The following is a 22,282-nucleotide window of genomic DNA, read 5'->3' on the forward strand; positions in this document are numbered from 1 at the left end:
ATTTAATGCATATCACTAGCAGACTAGAGCAGTGAGAAACTGAAAGCAAATTAAAAACACCTTCCCCCTCACTCCATTCATCCTCGTCTACCTCTTCCCCCTGAGCAGTGCAAAGGAATGGGGAACTGGGGCTGCGGTCAGTCCACGACGCTTCATCTCCACCGCTCCGTCACAGTCCCTCTCTGCCCCTGCTCCACATGGGGACCCTCCCAGGGGATGCCGTCCTTTCCCAGCTGATCCTGTGGGGGCTTTCCACAGGCAGCAGCTCTTCAAGCACTGCTCCCACACGGCTCCATCCCACGGGGTCCATCCCCCAGGAGCAAACTGCTCCAGCATGGGTCCCCCATGGCTGGGCGGCAGCTCCCCCTAGACCCCTGCTCCTGCGTGGGCTCCTCTCCATGGGCTGCAGCTCTGGCCCGGGGCCTGCTCCTGTGGGGGCTCTCCATGGGCCGCAGTCTCCTCCAGGCCACATCCACCTGCTCCACCGGGGGCTCCTCCACCCATGGGGGGGCTGCAGCGTGGAGATCTGCTCCATGTGGGACCCATGGGCTGCAGGGGGACAGCCTGCTTCACCAGGGGCCTCTCCACAGGCTGCAGGGGAACTGTTGCTGCCTGCCTGGAGCACCTCCTGCCCTCCCACTGCACTGACCTTTAGGGGTGCAGGGATGTTTGTACATTTTCTCACTCCTCTCTCACAGCTGCTCTTGTGGAGCAGTACTTGCCCTTTCTTCAGTCTGCTTTCCCAGAGGTACAACCAGCATTGCTCACTGCCTCAGCTCTGGACAGCAGCAGGTCCCTTTTGGAGCTGGCTAGAGCTGGCTTTGCTCTGACATGGGGTAGCTACTACATTCTGCTCACAGAGGCCATCCCTGCTACAAAAACCTTGCAGCAGTAAACCCAATACACAGGTGGAAGAGGAATACTCTGAACTGTGACTAGCACTGGGATAATGTGCCTGAGTTTGCAGAGAGATGGTAGCAGAATCTGTGATGAATATAAATTGTCCAATCTATCCTGAAACAGAGCTTAGGAGAAGGTAATTCCTACACCTGCATTACCACTGTCCAAGTTTCTCTGTTACAGGAGAGGAAGGCTGGCTGGTAGTGCACAAAAAGGAAATCCCAATTAGAGAAGCATCTAGAGTTTTATGCATGACAAAAGGTGACACATGGATTGAAAAGGGCTGTACTGGCCCAAGAATATGTGGTTAATGTGTCCTCCTCTTTCCCTGTTGTTAAAAACTGCATGAAGCTTTTAATTTTCAGTAAATCAGTCCAGTTTCAAGTGTTCTTTTTACATATGGTTTTACTTTTTTTCTTGCCAAAATTCAGGATAAGCTGAATACAGCTATAAGATTCAATGATCAGTTTAGAATACATAAATGGAAAATGTTGGCCACAGATGATTCCATTCGGGGTAACAGAGCCTTCCTTTTGGAACAATGTGTTATGCATTTCTAAAACATATTTGACAGCATCAGGGCACTACAGTGAAGCTGAAAGACAGCTGAGGTTTAGATATTTTCCATGTCTAAAATATCTTTATTGTGACAAGTAGCGATTAGCTTAAAAGGTCAAACTGAATGTTATATCATGTACTGTAGTAAATGTAGAGAGATGTTAAAATATATTCATAGAGAATGAGAGCATGTGTATATTCATTCAGTGAGAACAAATATATTCAAATATATACAGGAAATCTACTCCATCCATCTAAGTCTCTCAGACCCAAAGTACTCACCATTAAAACGTCAGCAATTGTTAATGTTTATCGCAGAGTAGAAATGAGATTACCTCAGCTTTTCCTTCCATTTAAGATAAAAAGATATTGCATAATAACTGATTTTTTATTTTATTTTTTAATAAAAGAAAAATGCATTTGTGGAGTTAGGTTTTTGGTGGTGTTTTTTTTTTGGTGGTGGTGATGTTTTTTATTTTACTTTATTTATTATTTTTTTTTATTTTTAAGGCAACTCTCAAGTTACAGTGGCTATTTGCACTTGGGGATTTTAAAGAGCGGTAGTGCAAACTTCTGTGTCTGCATGAAGACAATGTGATCATCATTGCTTCTCTGCCAGAAGGTCATGCTAAAGATGATGCTAGATCCGAGACCCATTCTTCTCTTTCTTCTTTTTGTTCATTCTGGTTGTAGCTCTGTTGCTGACCTCTTAGAGAGCCAGATGTGACATTTTTAGGGCTCAATTCACTGCTCCATATAAGGCATTGAACGCTTTTTGAGATTCCACATCAAACAGAGCTAACAGATTAAGAAATAGGACCTACAAGAGACCTATGCCTTCTGAAGTGGCATCCAGAATCCAACTGAAGTACTTTAGAGCACCTCAAGTGCCACTATGTCAAAATGGCCCCCCAAACACATACATGCGGGAACTTTAGTCATTTTTTTTGTGTAGTGAGATACAGCCAAGTCTCCCTCTGCTTTCTTTCCTTCACTGCCCTTCTCACCTGCCCTTATAGTTAGAAACAGGCTGCTTATCCTCAAGTCAACATAACCCATAGCACAAGTGTAGCTGTAACTAGATATATTTATGCTGGCCTACTGGTGACAAAGTCTAACTCTGCAAATTTAGGAGTATACATTTATGTATTTTCTTTTCTGTGGCCTATTCCCTCTGCTCATTGCTATTGCCTTCAGGGACACATTCACTCACAAAGATTTGTCATCTGTCATCCAGAATTCATCATAATTTTGTTGCACATTAGATTTGACACAACTATGATGAATACCCAGGGTACTGCTTTCCCATTCTGTGAGTGCTACTTAAATTTGTACAGTCTGTATTATCCTGGTGACTCATTTCATTTTGATACCATTTTTTTTAATCTAGAAGGCTGGACAGCATGTCCTGACTTTGGTCTCTTGCCAACTGTAGTGAGCTTTGCTTTCCCACAGTGCATAAGATCCTTGCCAAAAAGCTAATGCATGCAGCTGAGAACTCAGCTGATCAGAGCAGCCCTGTCCTTTCACATAGAGGGAAGAACAAGCCACTGAAAACTGGAGGAGAACATGCAATTGATTCATATTAGATCTTCTTCATAATTCTGGAACAATTTATTTGGTCTAAAAAATTTCAGTTGTATTTTGCTTATGTTGATATGTACAGGAGGTAGGACCTTTTCTCCCTAAACCGCTACTGGCCCAGCATGAATGACTTCAGAAAGGTAATTCACTTCCCCATGATACTGTTTTCTTGTCTGTATATAAGAATAACCTCCACAGTAAAGCATATGAGGATTTTCAGATAAAAAAGAGAGTCTTTCTTAAGTCTAGACATTACTGTGATGAGATCTAATATACCAAATATTGTTCATACAGCTACATAAACAAAAGGTTTGTATACCATTAGAGCCAGTTTGATCTTAACAGCATGGAATAGGGTATATGAACTGATTTTGTAAAAGTCAGTATTCTTTCTGAATTGAAGTGCTCTGCTCCTAGGTGCCAGCAACAGGCAGATACACTATGTAATTGCAACTGCCCAAGCCATATACCAAACAGAAATGTGAGATCTATGTGATGTAAATTGGAAATTGATCCCACATGTTTAGTGCTTCCTCAGGTGGAAGGAAATGTTTATTGACATTGTCAGTGTTGAGAGTCACCAACTCTCAAAACCAAAAATAGGGTGCTCTTCCCTGTAAATAACATGCACATCAGGTAGATAGTCTGCCTATCAAAAGGGAGTGAGAACCCATCAGCAAAAAGCTATCTGTTTAGACATGGAGAATAATACCCCGCTTTATCCAAAGATGAATAAGAAGATTTTATTTATGATGATAATTTCTTTCTCTCTCCTCCTCATCTGTTGCACAGATGAGAAAAAGAGCAGAGAAGTGTATGGATTCAAGACTGATACATCCCACCCATGCAGAGCAGTCCCATAATATCACAGGCCCACACATTCACCCACACAGAAAAAGCCCCCCTTCTGGGAAACTGGGCTCTTTCTTCACAGATCGGTTGCAAATCTGCCCAGTTTATCCATACAAATAATGCTCTGCAAAAACATGAGTGCATTTTTAAACTTGTAATTTCTATGGTGAGCTCACAACCATTTTCGTTATTATTAATTTGTAAAGACATAATTAAAAGCCTAAGAAATTTGAAGAGCCACAGGTCCGTGTCTGCCTTATGAAGATGCATGCCAGTTATTTCTCTTGATGACTTGAGATACTCAGGGTTTTGTCATTATCTATTAAAAAAATACCATCAGAAGTATTGTTGCATACAGAAATGCTCAAGTCTGAGAGGTCTGATCCTGAGAAGAATCTATACAGCAAGTCTTCGTAACTATTTGTGGACAGAAATGATAGGAAAAAGAAAAACAGAAAGTAGCAAAAGCTTTATAAAACAGAAGAGCATGTACAAAATCTAAAAAATAGCTGAAATGAAGCTTTGAAGATGACCTCTGAGAGACCTCTGAGAGACACAAATGAGCCTGTCTTTAGAACATGTATGAAATTTAGTAGAAAAAGATAAATGGAACTGATTTGGCATAGGAAATGGAATACATCTATTAAATATACACTTTATATACTCTAACTCATAGCATGCATACAAGTACAAAATGTATTAACCAACCTACTGGACAGATAATTGTCCAGTGCATCATTGTTACTGTATTGTAAGCTTCTGTCACATTTTCACATTCTGTAAGTAATATCAACTAAGTACTGCATATTTTAAAATGAAAATTAGAACTAAGCTTTAGATTTATTAAACACGTTCATTAGGTTATTTTTAATGAGTATAATTAAACATATCAAATTGTTATAGTATTTTTTTTCCATAGAGTGTGTATAAAGTTGTTCTTGCCTTTGTCTTGTATAAGGAATAAGTTGGTTACCAATTGTGAATCCTTTACTGATTTTAATGATGATTTGTAGTATCTGGATGTAGAACTGTAGGATTAAACATTGCCATACTTGATTATACTGAAGGCAGTGGTCAAAATCAAAGCAACAGACTGAAAAGATGACATTCTGCTTGAGGGCACCATTGTTTGTACAGAATATGTAGCTCTTGAGGTGTTCCTAATGTTTTACCCTTTGGGGTCAAAGCAATTAAGGCAATTCTCCATGGAACTAATGCTTTTCTGTGCTCTCTGTTTTCAGTATAAAGTGTTAAAAGCTCTACAGTCTCATCATCTGTGTACCTTCTTCTTTCCTGAAGGTTTAGAATTAATTTATTGTATTCATTTTTATGCTATTGTTAGTTTTAACATTCCAATATGAATTTTCAGTCTGGCAAAGTCATCATCAGGTACATCTAATGCCCTCATATCTTTAAAGAAAGAGAGAACAGAAGATTCAAGCTGCTGCTAAATTCTGTGTTTTATAGTAATAATATACTCATTATAATGGTAATATGCCATTACAACCAAATGGGACGATAATATCTATGGACATGTCATCATAATGAATTAATGCGATTTCTCCTTAATGTGAATTCTCCTTAATTAGCTATGTATATCCAGATAATATTTCCAAATTAAAGTTTTCCTATGTATTGCATGGCTTGGGTTCAGTAACTGGGCACTGTTCATGCTGGGCACTGTAGTGGGCATATATCAGCATATATTGCATAAGTATAAGAGATGTGATTAAAGATCAGTGAAGCAGGATTTTTTTCAAATGATAAGACTCATCCTGTATTCATGTCAGACAAAATTCCAGTTGTCTTGATGGACAGTTGGTTTGCATACATTTTTAATAATTTATTTTTATCAGTGATCGAAAAAGGATAGTTGTCATTTCACTTACAGAAGAAAATTGCCCAGTGAAATGATGGATGTTTCAACAGAATCTGTAAATCTGATGAAATTGGAAGAGATGTGGTTTTCCTCCTCCTTATTTTGTTCCATTAAAATACTTCAAGAACATAATAGAGGCAGTAAAAATTAGATCTTTTTAGTAGTGCCATTGAGCTCATTGTGAGCTGGAGGTGTAATAGAAATTGTGCCTTAGTGTTTTAGATTAATCTTGATTTCGCTCTTCTGTGACAGAACAAGAACAGATACCGTTCTATTTTCTTTACGAGGTCATTCTTTCAAAGCAGTAAGCATAACAGAGATACATATCTGATGTGAGAAAGTAAAGCCTGCTATGTGAAAGAGCATTCAACTGAACAGTCTCACCTAAAAGGCCAGGTTGTCAACCCAATGCACCCTCTGACTAACCATCCTGAGCCCTGAAGGTATGATGGGGGAAATGAAGAGGAGTTCCCTTCAGCACAGAAAGCACTACACTGGCAGGTCGAGACTGTGACCTCTACTACAGCCCACAGGCAGCAATAACTCCTGTTGCTTATGAGACATCAGTTCAGTGGCAGAACTGGCTGCTACTTCAGCCGTGGGGTGACAGTAAGTCCTGTGGAGCTTTAGACCCCAGGTCCCAAGCAAGGAGAATGCCTGGTGTAGCCACAGGCATGAATTCAGAAAACATGCCCTTCTACTTTTTAAGTCTTTCCCCCATGTAATGTACTAGTGTAATCAGATCTTCTGTGCCTCACTGTGTATTTGTGTGTGTGTGCACATCTGTGAATACAAAACCGTGCAAGAATTCATCTAAAAAGGAGTGTAGGTGAAGACAATTTAATACTAGGTACAGGATTACTAGATAGTAATTTGGATCATACCACTAACTACTTTGAAAGGGAAGTGGGCAAGACTCCTTACCACTGTGACAATTCAACAGCCAGACACTTAGTTAAGAACTGCATTCCTGCTGTCCAAAGTAGAAGAGGTACATTCCTCGGGTATGTGGCTGGCAGGAAAAAATGCAGCATGCTCTTCTTTTATTCTTAGCCTTGAAGAGCATGGCTCTATTAACCTATAGACTTGAATTGCAAATGAGTAATAAAGGGCATTTTTAGAGAACATGTTTTAAAGCCATAAGCCAAATTCATTTTAATGTAGGGTTTCTGATGCAGAAGCATACATCTTAGATGTGTTGTAACACTGTACGTTGGATGCAAAACAGAAAAAGTTAGGAAGTGGATGCAGGGGCAGCAGGGAAAGCCACTGTTGTTGCAGCTTCAACTGGGAAGGCTCTGGAAAAGCTACGTGTTCCTCCTACCAAAGTCCTTAAGAAGGCAGATAACACTGTTACTCCCTTCTACTCTGTGAGAATCCCATAATAGGCTAGGCTGATCAAGTTGTTGTTATCTGTATTTCTTTATACTGGCAAGATTCAATCTCCTTCTATAATAAGAAGTTCATTCAGACAGTCTTTCCAGCAATATTAAATCTCTATTCTCTTTCATACACTGCAGCATTTTTGGATCTTCTTTTTGATAGAGAAATATGTCTGGGTTCATTGTGGGCATTGTGTTGTGGGATATCATATGCGTAGACTTCATCCAAGAAAACATCTTCAAACTAATGAGTGGCAAGTCATGCTTCTGCCTGTATACTCGAATATTTCTCACAACCTCACAGACAGACTCACTTTTATTAAAAATGTCAGCAGAACTAGTGGCACTGAAGTTTGCTTCATTTTTCAAAGTTTCAGGCTTTCAAAACCAAGTTCCTTACTGCTTTGCCTAGGGCAGCATTAGCATAATCTTGCCTCCTCAGCACAAATGTTCCCCTTCCCTGGTCACACAAGTTGTGACATTTAATTGATGCTGTTTGAATGTATGTACTTAGCTGGTGTAAATCAGCACCACTGCTCTGCTTTTGGTGCAGCAGCACCAGCTTACAGCTGACACTAGACTTCTTTGATGAAAGAATGCAGGTCCTTTAGGGAAGCATCACACAGAGGTGTGAAGGGTTGTGGAGAAGCTGTGTTGTTCTGCATTTCTGCATTTGATTTTAGAGCAAAAAGTAATAAGGATAATTAAAGTGCTTAGTACATCTGCACTTGCAGTAAATTATACTGGTTGGTAAAAAGAGGTATTGTACTGCTACAACTTGCTCTAGCTTTAAATATATGTTCATATTCCTACAGTTTGAGTATAAGTTCTAGCAGTGAGCTTATAGTGCACTTTCCCATGACAACAACAAATATTAATAATCAATATTTTAATATTAGTTGCCAAAGCTAGCTTAAGAGTCAGTCCTTTTCTTCTCTTTCTCACCTTGAATCCCCAAGATCCTCTTCTGTCAGCCAGAGAGTAATTACATGTATGTTTTTGTTACCCAGAGCTCAGTCTATACATGTAGCTATAAATTCAAAATGTCTCAGCCACCTATTCCAGCAAACCACTTGTCTGAGGTGTTCTTGTTGAGACTTTTAGTCAGATATCAGGATCCAGTGAGGTTTCCTTTCATCTTTATTTTCCTTTTGGAACATCTTTACAGCTGAATGCAGAGGGGGAGAGGAGAAATGGCATAAAACTGGCCAGCATCAGAGGATGTTCTACATCAAGACACATTCCTGGATGAGTTATACTGCCTGAGAAGAGTAAAAATCTCATTAAAAGAGGGAAGGATCTAGGTAAGTTTCTTTTGGCATTATATTTCTGCATAAACTGGACAACTACGTCATTTCTAAGGTTGTCCAGCTACATGGCTTTGTGTCATATCTTGCTCTAGTGCGTGTCTAATGAATCTTGCATGGTTTCCACTGTGTACAACTGCCTATGTATTTTTTACTTAATTTAGTGGATGTATTTTGAATACCAACTAAATCATGAGCTCATAAATAGGTTCATAAGGCGACCAGACTGTATTCAGTTTAATGAAAGAGTGAATATCCTGGTATTTTGCATCTGAAGCAGAGTAAGCAGGTGTCTTGTATCAAGCACAGTTCATAATGAGCTATAATTTTGCACTGCAGCTGATGCTTGCAATTCTATAGAAACAGTAAAACTTTGCAACAAATTTTCCCTTCTTGTGTTTATGTTTTGATGTGACATCTCCTTTTGCAATTCATCACCTTTGTAGCAAAAAAGAAAAAGAAATCTAAGTATGTATGAATTCCATGAAATATGAACTTAGTAATGTGAGATATGAGCTTTAAGTTGCTGCTAGACTGAAGATCTCTTACCTCCAAAATATGACATTATTGGATTATTTCTCAATCTGGCAACATTCCACATATTGCTTGAAATTTGTGGATTTATATTCCCACTGTTTCTGAATTTCTTAACAGCTACAGTTCTAGTGAGAATGTACTAAAATTTAATTTGTCTGTAAATCTCTTCTGTCATATGCAAACACTGTAAGATCTTCAAGAGAATTGCTTGTTTTAAAATAAGAAAGACACAGTGCCTAGAGTTTCAATGTAAAACCCTGTGTGCAAAATACAAATGAGAGAAAATATGTCCCAGAATAATTGAAATAACTGCCCATCGGCAGTGTAAAAATCATAAGTATAAATAACAGGGGACATGGGGCCAGGGTCTGCCATCAGTTGCTTCACTAAAATCAGGAGCACAAGTAAGTAGATCCAGATAATTTTCACCACACGTGAGGATTTACCAAAATCTGGACAGCACTCTGTGTCAAGTTGTAAACAAGGATTTTGAATGGTAATGGCATCTTAGCAGAAGGGAAGACAACTCCCATCCTCTACCAAGTATCTTGCTTCTGTGAAGGGCAATTTCCTTCCTGTGTTTCATAGGGTTCTGAAGGATGATGTGTTGTACACCTGTATTTTATCAGTGTTCAGCTTTGGTAATATGCGTACTATTATGCATTAGGTGCAGTAAAATTCTTGCTTTCATATGTAGCTGATAGGATCTTTGTGAAACAGAATTTGAATTTGATTTTTGAGCCATGAATTTGTGAAGGAAAAATGTTATCTGATATATTCTGGTTAAAAACCTGCTATTCTCTGTACCTACATGGTGAATCAGAGTTATGTTTTCAGGCAGGCATCCTTTGTGTGTATATTTATACACATATTCTTGCTTAAGTGTGAGAGAACAAGTACACTTGAGAGCAATAGCCCTTAATGAGAAAGCACATGGAGTGACTGCTGTGGGCAAGGAGCCCGCAGGGGTGCAAATTTTTCAGTCCTATTTACAACTCCAGGGGAACACAACTGGTAGACATGATCCAGAAGGTATTTTGCATAGCTGGGCTAACAGTGACTGCTAGGGACACACAGTCTGGCCTTCAGGTTATAAGCTCTGCTGAAGAGTTGAGTATAATCTGATAACGATGAGAGGGAGAAGAAGCTGCTGAGTATTTAGCTATGACACTGCTTTGGGGTGAATGTGTGGGTGCCTCCATTAAAAACTGAGTGCATCCAGATCTGTGCAGAGGTTCTTCCTACAGTGTATCTCTGGAAACGCACAGAAAACTAAGCCTACAAGTCATGAAGCAGGGAGAACAGGTTGCCCTGTTCTTCAGCTTTGCACATCATGCTCCTCCGGGAGAGAGTGATCTCTGTTAAATGGATTTGTCATTCAGCTCTAACTGACTCCACTCTGTTGACGAGGCTTGAGTGGGAAATGCTCCAGCAAAACAAGCTTTTGCTTGCAAGTAGGAAAAATGACCATGTGGCTGTGCCTGCTTTCAGGTGCCTGTCATCCTTCCCACAGCTCTCCTCCCTGGGCTTTCACACCAGGCCCAACCAGTCACACCTTCCCTCTCCCACTAAGGCCTCAGAAGCTGGGAAGCATGCTTTCATCAGTGACACTTCTTTCTATCTGAGTAATCACCTCTGTCCCTCAAGGCACTGTCCTGGGTAGAGTTGTCTCCATGGCTTGACAAGAGAGAGAGAGAAGCTGGCTGAAGGGTCTGGACTGCTCTGAGGGGGCATGACAGATACTGTGGTGGTAGCCAAGGCTTTTAAGAAATCCATAGGCAGGATTGATTTAAATGTAATTGTTGAAATCATGTAGATTCATTTTGTACTTATCTAAGATGTGTTTTCTGTTCTTTGTAGTCATGGTTTAAGAAAGGCTTATCTGAAATCTGAACTGTTCAAACAAGGGGCTTGGCACAGCAGATCTCACAAGAGCAAAAGGAACATCAGAAAAAAAAATAAAAGCTAAGCTATGTTCAGCGGCACGCTCTTTGGAAATAGAGGCTTCCAGAAATTCTTGTTGAGGTCAAAGGCAGGTGGAAGAAACTGGGCACTTGTTCGACAGTGCTGTGCTGTCCATCCCTGCAAATGTCAGCAAAAGCTGCAGACAGTGAGGTGGTGTGAAGTGGTACGGCTCAGCTGGGCTCTGTGGGACTGGCCTGATTTGTACAGCAGTGCTTGTGATGCCTATTTTTTTGCTGCTGAAATCCCACTTCCAAAGATCATAAATAATAGCTATGTGGCTGTTTATGAATTTCTGTGTATTCTCTTCCCCATCCATCCAAACTACTTAACCTTGACATGTGGAGCTAATGGGGAGTATACCTTGTTACTCCTTCAGTTGAAAGAATCCCTTCTGATCGCTAATTGAGGCTGGATTATAAATTCCATAACCATGTAATAAATTACAACTGTTCCAGTTCTATTAAAAGGAAAAAAAAAAAAAAAAAAAAAAAAACACACACCACCACCACAACAACAACCTGTACATAGGAGAAACCTGCACATAGAGTAACCTGCACATAGTAGGAAGGTCAATATTTTAAAATAATCACATTGCAGATATTTCCTCAAAGTGACCTCAAGAGGAACCTATCCTTTTATGAGGACCAAGAGGACCAAGGCCTATAAAATTTATCCTTTTTAACACCAAAAATACCCTTTAACATCTGATTTATAATTCTGACTCACATACATGTATCTAGCCACATGTGCTATATTAATTAATTAAAATAGCTTTTAAAAGATGTCTGTAGAATGATTTGAAAGTACCTTGTAATGGTCAGAAGATCAAGAAACTCGTACATCAGTAGAACAACACTGAAAGCAATTGTTCTAGGGAGGATAAATAGTTACAAATGCCTGTGTTTTTGTCTAGAAATGAAGTAAAAGACTATTTGTGTGTGTGCATGCATCCCATTAATGAGGTGTAAAAACTGTGATACTGGAGAGGGGAAGGCAAGAATTTTGGAAACTGGATTTCCCCTATCGATCAGATTGAGGGGCCCTTTCCCTTGTAAAACATTAAGGTATATGAGTATACCATAAGCATACAGAGAAATAGAAGGAATTGGAGACAGGATGTTAATAAGGTTTGATCTTGGGGAAGAAAAAAAAAATGAGAGAGAGAGGAGAAATATAATAATGTTTTGAATTTGAATAACATGTTAGCTAACAGCAACAGAAAGAAACATCAATTCAGAGGGAAGGAAAGTGGCCAAAATTGCATTACAGAATATGAATCATAGAATAGCTGGAGAGCAAGCTATGTAAGGAAGTAACAATGACAACAAAAAAGACTAGACGCTTTACAAGGATTCTGTAATTGAACAAGTTGTCTATTTCTACAGTTTTTCTACCAACATAATATAATTCAGATCTTCCAGAACAGAATAAATTACTAGATAGAAATTATGATATTTAAAAACAAATAATTTTTAAATGTGACTTTGACTTTACCATTAGCATCGGCTACATACAGTGATGCACACATATACTTGCTTCCCTTTCCTAGATCATCTATCATGTCAGTGAAAGGTGTCAGGTTAGTATGAATTTGCCTTTAGTGAATACATATTCTATTTACTTACTTTTTTGTTTTTTTTTTTTTTTATTTCTTACTTTTTGCATCAGAAGTTCCACAGCTTTGCAAAATTTTGCAAATTTGCAAAGTCTGGCCATAAGGTATCTGGTTATTTTCTTTATCTTCTCTTAACTGACAGCTCTTCTCTTGTTATTCCTAAGCAAGGTAGTAGTATTCTTATTTTGGCAGGGCTCCCCAGTTCAGAGCCACCCTGAATTATTTCTAGTAACCTATTTCACTGTTGTTTTAGAAAACTGAGGTGAGATGTTTTTCTTTTTCTTTTTTTTTTTTTTTTTTTTTCATTTATACCTGCAAATTCAATTTCTCCACTGTTTCTCATTAAGTAAGATCCCAATTTTCTTTCACAACTTTTAGCATTTGTCTGAAGGCCATTTTGGTGGTGCTTTTAATCTACTTGATTGCTGTAGCTCAGCTTGCCTTGTCATAATTCTCACTAAAACCGTTAGCATTATCACCTAAGACATAGCTTGTTTTTGTCAATCAGTTCTTTTTTCCATTTTCATCTATAGACTCTCTGCTGTTTCCCTGTGTCTTATTTGATGTAATTATTCATCCAGTTATGCAGGGAGCCTTTCCTTGAGACTTCTTTTCCTTCTCTGAGTGTCAGATTCCAGCCAGCTTTATACCTTTCACATTGTTCATTTGCAGGGTACACTCACAAACAAACAAACAAACAAACAAAAAGTTTTCCCAAAGCAACACCCATCAACACCCATGGCAGAATTAAGGTTTAATATCATCAAATTGTTTGTTTCCTTTTTCCAAGTCCATTGGCAAAAGGAATTGAAAATTTTATTTGGAACTTCCAAACTGTAAATCAGACTGAAGTCAACAAATACAGGTACTTTATGTTCTTTTATTTTTATTTTTATTTTTTTTTTAATCCAAGCTCTGGGAATTACCGGTTTTATCCCTCAGAATAATTTAGACTTAGGCTTTTAATTTACTAGGTACTTTACTAGCCTGGATACCACATATTGTTCATATAGCCAGCTGATAAATATAAACTGCAAATGACTGTTGAAGACCATCTGCCAGTGGCTATAATGGAGACTCAGGCAAGCTTCTTTGAAAGGAGTCACGTTAAGCCAGGTGGTTCCTGTAGGTTATATCCACATTTCTGAAGGCATCTGCCCTGGTGAGTGTCCCTGAGCCCAGCGTAGCAGTTCCGAGCTATCCACCCAGTGCTATCTATCCACAGCAGTGAATTAAACAGTTCCAGGTACTGTTGTCAGGAGCTGAAATTGGATTATCTCGGCTGTTACACTGTCAGAGGTATCTCCAGTGTGCGTTTGGGCTGCCCTCGACGGGCAGTTTGCATGAAGGTATACTGTAATCTTAGTAATATAATAATAATATAATAATAATGTTAGCAACATAAACATAATTGTAGCCCACACTAAGCCCAGGTTATCAGGGCTCCCCCAGGCTCCTTAGAATCTAAAGATAGTTTTGTAAAACAGTTTTTAAATTCATAATACCTAAAGTGATGCAAATCTTGTGCTGTATGCCACCAGCACGATGCCTTTATGTAATTGCACCAGGTGCAGAATTGCACACACATTTGCCTCAGAGATAACTAGTTCATTTCAATACGGGGCTGGGAGGAAAACTAACATAAGATGTAGCACAGCTGGTCGGGGGACTGAGGAGCAAACTGGGGAACCAAATGACTTGGCTGAGCAGCAATAGCCACCAAGCTTTCAGCTCTGGTGCCCAGCCCCTTGTCTGCATCGTACTGTTGAACTGTGCTAGTGTAAGAGCTTTAATTAATGGGGAAGAAAACCTGTCTTAAGCAAAGGAGCATTTAATTGACCAGAAACCAGGGCAAACAGCTCTTCTGTTTGTGCTTTCCCTTTGGTTTGTTTAGGAAGTTCCAGATTGTTAAGCTAAGTGAACGCAGCAGCTGCGATGTGAGCATGCGGCAGGAGCAGGGCAGAGCCCTGGATGTGCTCCCTACCTGCAATGGCTGGGAGCGGCGTGCACCAGCTCGTGCACAGCCTCAACAGTTTGGTGGCTTTTCTGGGCTAGAAGTACCTGGGAACTCTGAGATTACAGCAGCGCACACGTCATGCCTTCACAAACAATCCAGGTGCTTGCACAAGTGTCTGGCTTTAGGTACATGAACAGTTTTGTTGACTCGAAGGACACTTCCCATGCATTTACAATATGGTATGTTCTTGTGCCTGTGGCTAAAGGGTGCCAGAAGCCTACTTCTGCAGTCACACCAAGTTACAGCTGTCTTTGATGCCTACTGTGATTTCCAGAGGAAGAGTTTGCAAACACTAGGACAGGTTCAAATATGTTTATTCATGCTGGGTATGGTTGCAGTACTCTGTCGGCATTTCCTCTCACTTCAGCAGGGCCATTTGCAAGGCAGAGCTACTCAACACGAGTAACAACATCAGAAGCTGGGTAGTGATGCCTGTGAGACTGCAAATCTCAGTCTGAGCTGCTTAGTTCTGGCAGTGCTAAACCAGGCTTAGAATCAAGCTCCCTGTCACTAAGTGCAGTACATAACAGCATCCGTAGTACAAGCCACACAATATTACTTTCCAGCTTCATGCCATTACTAGTAATTACGGGATAATAATGACTGTTTGCGTGTTTATGGGGCAATAATCTTGTTCCCAAAGGGAAGTAGTGCAAGACCAAAAGGAAGCAAATTATAAATTATAAAAAAATAAACAGGGAGGATATTGTTCTTAGTACTATAAGAAATACTCATCTCAGATGAGTACAGCCCCACATCCTTCTTGTGCTGGAGGCTCCAGACCTGGCTGCAGCACTCCAGGTGGGGCCTCATGAGGTCTGAAAAAAGGGGGACAATCCCCTCCCTCCCCTGCTGCCCACCCCTGTTGGTGCAGCCCAGGACACAGTTGGCCTTCTGGGCTGCAAGCACTCACTGCTGGCTCACATTGGGCTTTTTGTCCACCAGAACCCCCAAGTCCTTCCCTGCAGGGCTACTCTCAGTGAGTTTTTCTCCTAGTCTGTGCTCATGTCTTGTTAACAAGTCTCAAGTCTTGTCTCTGCACATAAAATGTTCATTCAGTTTCAAAAACTGGAGCAACTGGAACAAAGTCAACAACAAAACTACTTTTCTTCATGCTGATGTAGGCATGGTTTTTACAACCCGCTGTTCTCATCCTTAGTTTTCAAATTGCTTGTAGCTACTTTGTTGTGTATAATAACATCATTTGGAAAGTAATGGTTTAGAGGTAGTTAAGAGGGAATATACTGGAGTGCTTTGATGATGTTAGCACTCACGACTAAGTGTTGTCTATCCAGAAGAGACACAAAAATCTCAGAGACTAGTAGCAATCCAATGCTAGCATTATTTAACAAAGAAATTAAAACCCAAGTGAAAGAGGCCCTAAAGAGAAGCTGGGCAAAATAAATGGCTATCTTCCCAAAGCTTATCTTACTGAAATGAGATTTAAGTTAAGATAAAGTACAGTGATGGAAATCAGACCCATTCAATACAAAAGACCAAGGAACATATTCCCTTCCAGATGGGCAAGCCAAAGTGAAAATGAAGGTCGCAAAGTGAACTATGCATACTAAGTAGCTCAGTTTATGTAACTACAATATTCTTGTTCCACCCTAGTACAACAAGCATTAATTTTACAATGCATATTGCAGGCATATATCAAAAAAATAGCAGAAAAACAAAACCCTACAAGAAAATCCCACTAAGAGCTTTGGCCTAAAATGGCACTGTGAGCTATTAAAAAGTAATCCCTGCTTGTGTAGTCAAATGAGTTTGCCTGAGGTCCTGCTCCACATTTTCATCTGTGTGCTCAACAGATTTAGGCATTACTTTTTCTTATATTTGCATGTGCAAATACTCTCTTGGGCCTACAGACACATATACCTGTCCATATACCCTAGGAAAGATGTAGGAAACACAAAATAAAACCCTCAGCAAATGTGCGAGGTGGTGTCCAGAATTTCTGAAATAAATGTTTGGATGAAGAACAGTATTCGGAGACATTCCCTGTGAAACTGGGCAGGGTGTGCAAAGGCAGGGAGAGCTTCTAGCAGGAGAGAAGAAAGACATCAGAGGTGGCTCTGGGTTCTGTGTCTGCCCTGAGTGGTTGCCCACTGCAGTTTAAAGAAAGGAGCAGTGCTTTTCAGTCAGAATGGAAGAGGAACAGGGAATGAAACGAGAATTTCTTCCTGTTTCAGCCTTCTGATATATCCAGACTGATAGATGTTTGAGTAATTGGTGGACTCGGTGAAATATCTGAAGTGAAAAGTCTTGGTTCACATGGCCAGAACTACCTAGAAGAAGACCAGTGTAAAACCATTGATTTAGCTACCAAATCACCTGCTTGCGATAAATCACTAGATTTTGAATTCTTATACTTTAACCAACATTGTTCAAAACCATATTACCCTTACGGAAAAATGAACTGCATACAAAATGTTTGGGGAACCCTCTGGGTGTCTATGAGATGCACCAACTCAGGCTTCTTCAGCAACATCATCCCAGCAGCTGCAGAGGCTAGTGCAGAATTTAGGCTAAGCAGAAAGCTACTCAGTGGCTCAATTCCTCTTCCCAAATGTTTCCTATCTTTTTATGTCACACTAATTCATCTGTAAAATCCGAGCTATGTGCAGGGAACAGGGCTGGGTCCTGAATGTGCATCTGTGGGCACTATTTTCTATTAAGAAATGTGCTGGCAGCTAGGATTTGACTGCATTTACACTTGACTGCAATTATACTTTACTTAACTTAGTTAACTATTAACAGTCTCCCTACTTTCTAGTCATCATCTTCTGAATATTTGTGACATCAGGAGAGACTGCCATGGAGAATGCAGTTTCACGTAATCTATTCCCTTATTCAGTTCGTGCTAGAGTAAATATTCAGGGAGAGTCAATTATAGAAGTAGAAGGGAAAGAATTAAAACCTAATGAAAGTTAATCAAAGAGAAGAACTTCCTTCAGGCTGGCCATGCATGTCTGTAGTTTGTCTGTCATTTATAATGCTGCAGCCTCTGGTTCATAGTCAAGCTGTAATTCTGCCAGTTAATGTATCCAATTAACCCCACTAATGAGCTAATCAACAGTGTAAAATCTGTGTAAAATCACTGAGGGTGTATGATGAATGGGAAATGCACTGAACTCTCCTGGTATAAAAAGTGCTTTATTGCACTTGTTAAAGTGGCACTGTCTTCTCCCTCTCTAAAGGGTAATTTATCACTGGGGTCTGTAACAGTGCCATGCCCTGATAAGGGAGAGGTAGCAATAAAGCCATCATAAAATGATTACTCAGGAATGCAGAGCAATTAAAGTGTCTCTGCATATCAGAGTCATAGGCTAAGGAACAAAAGTGGTATTTTTTGGTGTAGGGTCCTAATAAAAGCCAAGCTATTGATTAAAGGTGATTCACAACATGGAAAGCAAATACCTATCTAATACAAATATTTCCATTTAGAGGTAAATAATCTACTTGAACGATTGATGGTAATGACATGAACACCATTCCAAACTAGATACTGCCTTTTTGTCAGTGTGAGAAATATTTGCTGCAATGATCCTACAAAGTTCAGTGAGATAGTTTGAATAGGAAAGTAATCTTAACCCAAATAAGCATGGCAGGATCTGGCTGAGAGGAAAGAATCAGATGAAGCTATGCTTTCTTTCCTACAGTGATGCCTAATCCAAAACACTGATAAGAGTAATTAATTTCAGTTATTTTTGTTGTGTTTTTCTTTCTTTCTTTTTTTCACTATCCTTTCTGTATTATTTTTAGCATCTCTCTTTGTTGAGATACAGTTTATAGAAAAATAAAACATGATAAGAGAAGAAAAGAAGGAAAGGAAACAAAATCTGGTGTGACAAAAAAAAAAATCATTAAGTAAAGGACAATAAAGAGACAAAAAGTCATCTTTTTAACATTTGAAGGGGAAAAAAAAAAAGAAATTTTACTGCATATGGGAGCAAAGTTAACCATCACAGGAGTTTGGGAAACTATTTGAATGCAAATATGTAAGTTAGAGCCAGTTAGCAGAAACTTTTATGATTAAAAAATATGAGCTCACCCGGTGCAAGAAATGCATTACATGAATTGCTAAAGATCCAAATTGTTTTGTGAATAAAATTGAAACTTATATTTTCCATGTAACAAGAAAACCTTTCTATTTTGAAATTTATGCAAGAAAAAGCCATGATTTTAGTAGTGGGAAAAAAAAAGAATATAAAGTATTGCCTGGGACACTGAGGGATACATACAACTCAGCTCTACAGCTTATACCACAGGACTGAAAACTAGAATTCAGTAGGCACTGCTAAAATATAGTTTTCACAATTTTATTTATTTATTTTTTTGAGTGTAGAGGCCATATGAGTCATTTTCAAAATAATTATATGAAATACTTACTAGATAAGGTTTCTAAAAGCAGTGTTTGTCAAAGCATTCTGCAAAGCAATAAACTGCAGGACATTTTTTCTTGTGCAGGACATTTTTCTTGTGGTGAGCCTTCACAACAGAGGTATTAAATAAAAAGTGTTATTCACAATTTTTGGTCTCCTTGCCACTCTTCTGCTGGCAAAAATAGGTTTTAGGAAAGATTTGCAGGGAACGTGGCTATTCTCTGTTGGTATGACTGTATTCCAGGATGCGAGGACATGTCCAACCTTAGCTGTGTAGGGTAGTTATGTCTTCCTCACTCCGTCATTCTCCACTTTTCAGCTTTTCAGTCTTACCTCCAAAAGGAGAAAAGGCAACTGAATGAGCAGAAAAGGAAACTGTGAGGTTAGCCCAGGACATGCTCCGTTGTCACCATGGAGTACCTGAGTGGCTCACTGGGGTGGGTGGGGTGGGAGAGGAGATCAGGGACTGGCGAGAAATGAGGATCAGAGAAAATCAGGGGAGACCCTGGTTAACAGTAGTTGGCTAAGAGAGAGAAAAAAAGGAGACACACGAAGGCAAAGCAGGACATTGTGGGGACAGGAGCTCACAGAGGGCCTGGGAGGACTCAGGCAGGAGGCCCCTGTGTGGTAAACAAGCCGCAGAAGGGAAGGAGATGTCTGGAGAGCAGGCATTGGTATAGAAGAGACATAGCAATAAGAAATGGGTGGAAGGCAAGAGAGAGAACTTAAAAGGAGAGGAATGCCATAGTTTTCAAGGAAAATGATGTTTGTTTTTCTTTATTACAGAGGCATTTACAGAATGACAGGGATCTATATCTTCCCATTTCCCTGTTTCACCACCTTCTCTCCACCCCAGAATTTGCTGGCAGAGTTATCTAATTTTCTATATTTCTTATACTTTGGGCTAAGAATGTTATTACTGTGTTTATTATCAAGAAAAATATTAAGAAATGTTATCAAGGAAAACAAGACCATGGTTACATTGTGTGCATTGTACATACGTGTGTTCAGTTACCTGACTGGCACACAGGATTGAGATAAATCTGCAGATTATTTCTGAAGCAGGTCATATAAACTACTATTATTATTACTGTGCTGTTGGGTTTCAGGCAATACATCACTACAGCGACTAGAACCAGTTTGCATTTCTTTGTTTTCTCCTTTGCGAACTCGGAAAGACAGGTACATGCTTTGAATTACTCAGTTCCCATTTGGAAGGTTTAGATGCAATTCCAAGTGATGGAGCTAGAAAGGAGGACATGTCTTCTGCTGACTCTGAGCGATGCACACTTTGGATGAGCAGACACCAACACTGCCACTGAACATGTGGCTGATGCTGCTCCACACTTCTGTTATGCCAGACAAGTACTCTTGATCCTTTGCTGTAAATTAAGGTGTACTGGACTAAGACTATTTGGTTTCTTTTTCTGGATTGATTTTTAAAAAAAAAATTCTCACTCTACTTGTTTGCATGGCATAAGAAACTGGGAAGCAGAGGAATAATCAGCCCGTAGCAAGGTGAGAGCAGGATGCTGACTTTCAGCAACAGTGCCAGCCTTAGCATGCTAATATCAAACAGCCTATACACATGCCTGAAGCAAGCTACATCCTTAACATTACTTCTGCAGAAGTATAATGTAAAAAATTGCTGTCTGCCATTAGTCACATAAGGCTGGTTTCAGACACTACTACATGCTTTATATCTGGAATTTTAAAATATTGCTAGATTGCATCTGCCTACTTACCTGAGAAAATACTTAGTTTCTAAAAACAACAACAAACAAACAAGCACCCTGCAACAAGACTTTCAAAATGAATGAACAAAATAATCCAGAATTATTATTATTTTTTTTTAAATGAACTGAAAACTGCAGGAAGACTGCATAACAAAGTCCTATATCTACAATCAGGTAAATCCAGCTTGCATTTAAGTCTAGTTTTATGTCTAGTGGTAAATAAATCACTTCCTTGCAAAGTTGTGTCATGCATCAGACAATCAGAAACTTAAAATATTCTCTTAAAGTTCATTTGTTTGTGTAGAGTTACAGTGAGAACCATATTTGTATGCTTGAGGATAGGAAATGTCATATTGACAGACGAGTTGCAAGTCTCCCTCTTCCTGCATTGGGCATTGGGGGCCCAATTCTGTTTTCCCCTCAACTCTGATGAATCGAATGGCATTGCATTGACATAAATGAAAGGAGAAAAGCAGCGTGGGAGTGCATTTCATGATCAATAAAAATAATTTCTTACAAAGCTGAATTTTCCAAGTGGGTCAGAATCAATTAAGGTGGAATGTACTGCTACTGGAAGTACATTTGCAAGACCCTATGCAGAGTCTGAATTCATTTTCCTTTCTGGGAAATTTGACTTCTTGCCAGAACATTTATATGAATTGCATTCTACTGAGTGGAAATAGAACTCTTATTCATATTTTATGAACTAGCAGTTTAGGAGATATTCTATATTTTCAAAAAGTTTTGAGTATATTTTCTGCTACACAATAAACTCTTTTCCTTTATCTCTGTATATCTTACTTTAGATAATACTTTGTCAAGGATATTGGTGGTATCAGGACATGAAAAAGTTGTAGGGTCATCTGTTGATATTAGGGCTTCTCTGCATTTCTGGCTCAATAGAGAAATACTCTGGTTAGCATAAATGTTACCTGCTATACTTTTCCTGTCTCTTTGTGTCCACCTACTTCATATCCAAACAATTTATGCAGTCAGCATTAAGCATTAAGTCAGAATACTGGCAGTATTTTCACATTCACCTAGTAATAACTAGGCAATAAAACCTTATAAATAAGGAAAATTTTAGTAATAAGGAAATTATTACACATTATTTTATTTAGTAATAACACCTTAGTAATAAGGAAATAACTACACATAAAATTCAGTGTAGACCAGTGGTGTCAGCCTCTCAGCCCTACATCTCAGCTTGGTGTCCATACCAGAGAAATAAAATCTGCCATTCCAGCATTCCTAAATTTTGAGAATCAACACCTGGACCAAAGCTATTTTTTTTCAACATTCAGATTTTTTGAATCAAGCACTTAGAATGAATCCAGTACGAAGGAAGTTCTGGGCAGGAAACACACTTTGAAATCCTTCTTACATTTTCTGCATGCCATTAAAGACTAATCCCAAAACTGATCGTCTTTTGTTTTGCATTTCTGACTGGGGAAAAAAAAATAACAGCCATCTCCTCCTTTGAACCCATTGATAATTTTGAGGTATAATTTAGAGACAAGCCTGTTCAAAATGGTTCTTAAAGTCTCTCTCACTAGGAACTG

The 22,282-nt window shown here is 39.3% G+C and overlaps 1 long non-coding RNA gene across 1 annotated transcript in view; it reads left to right on the top strand.

Moving 5' to 3' along the window:
• The window catches only part of LOC311436853, a 291,205-nt gene that overhangs the window by 181,995 nt on the left and 86,928 nt on the right, over window positions 1-22,282 (top strand). The window contains exon 4 of the long non-coding RNA XR_014693127.1: window positions 8,324-8,459. This is a non-coding gene — a long non-coding RNA (uncharacterized lncRNA). The remainder of the gene's footprint in view (window positions 1-8,323; window positions 8,460-22,282) is intronic.

This window comes from Aythya ferina, assembly GCF_964211825.1.
Source record: "Aythya ferina genome assembly, chromosome: 4".
Lineage (NCBI taxonomy): Eukaryota > Metazoa > Chordata > Aves > Anseriformes > Anatidae > Aythya > Aythya ferina.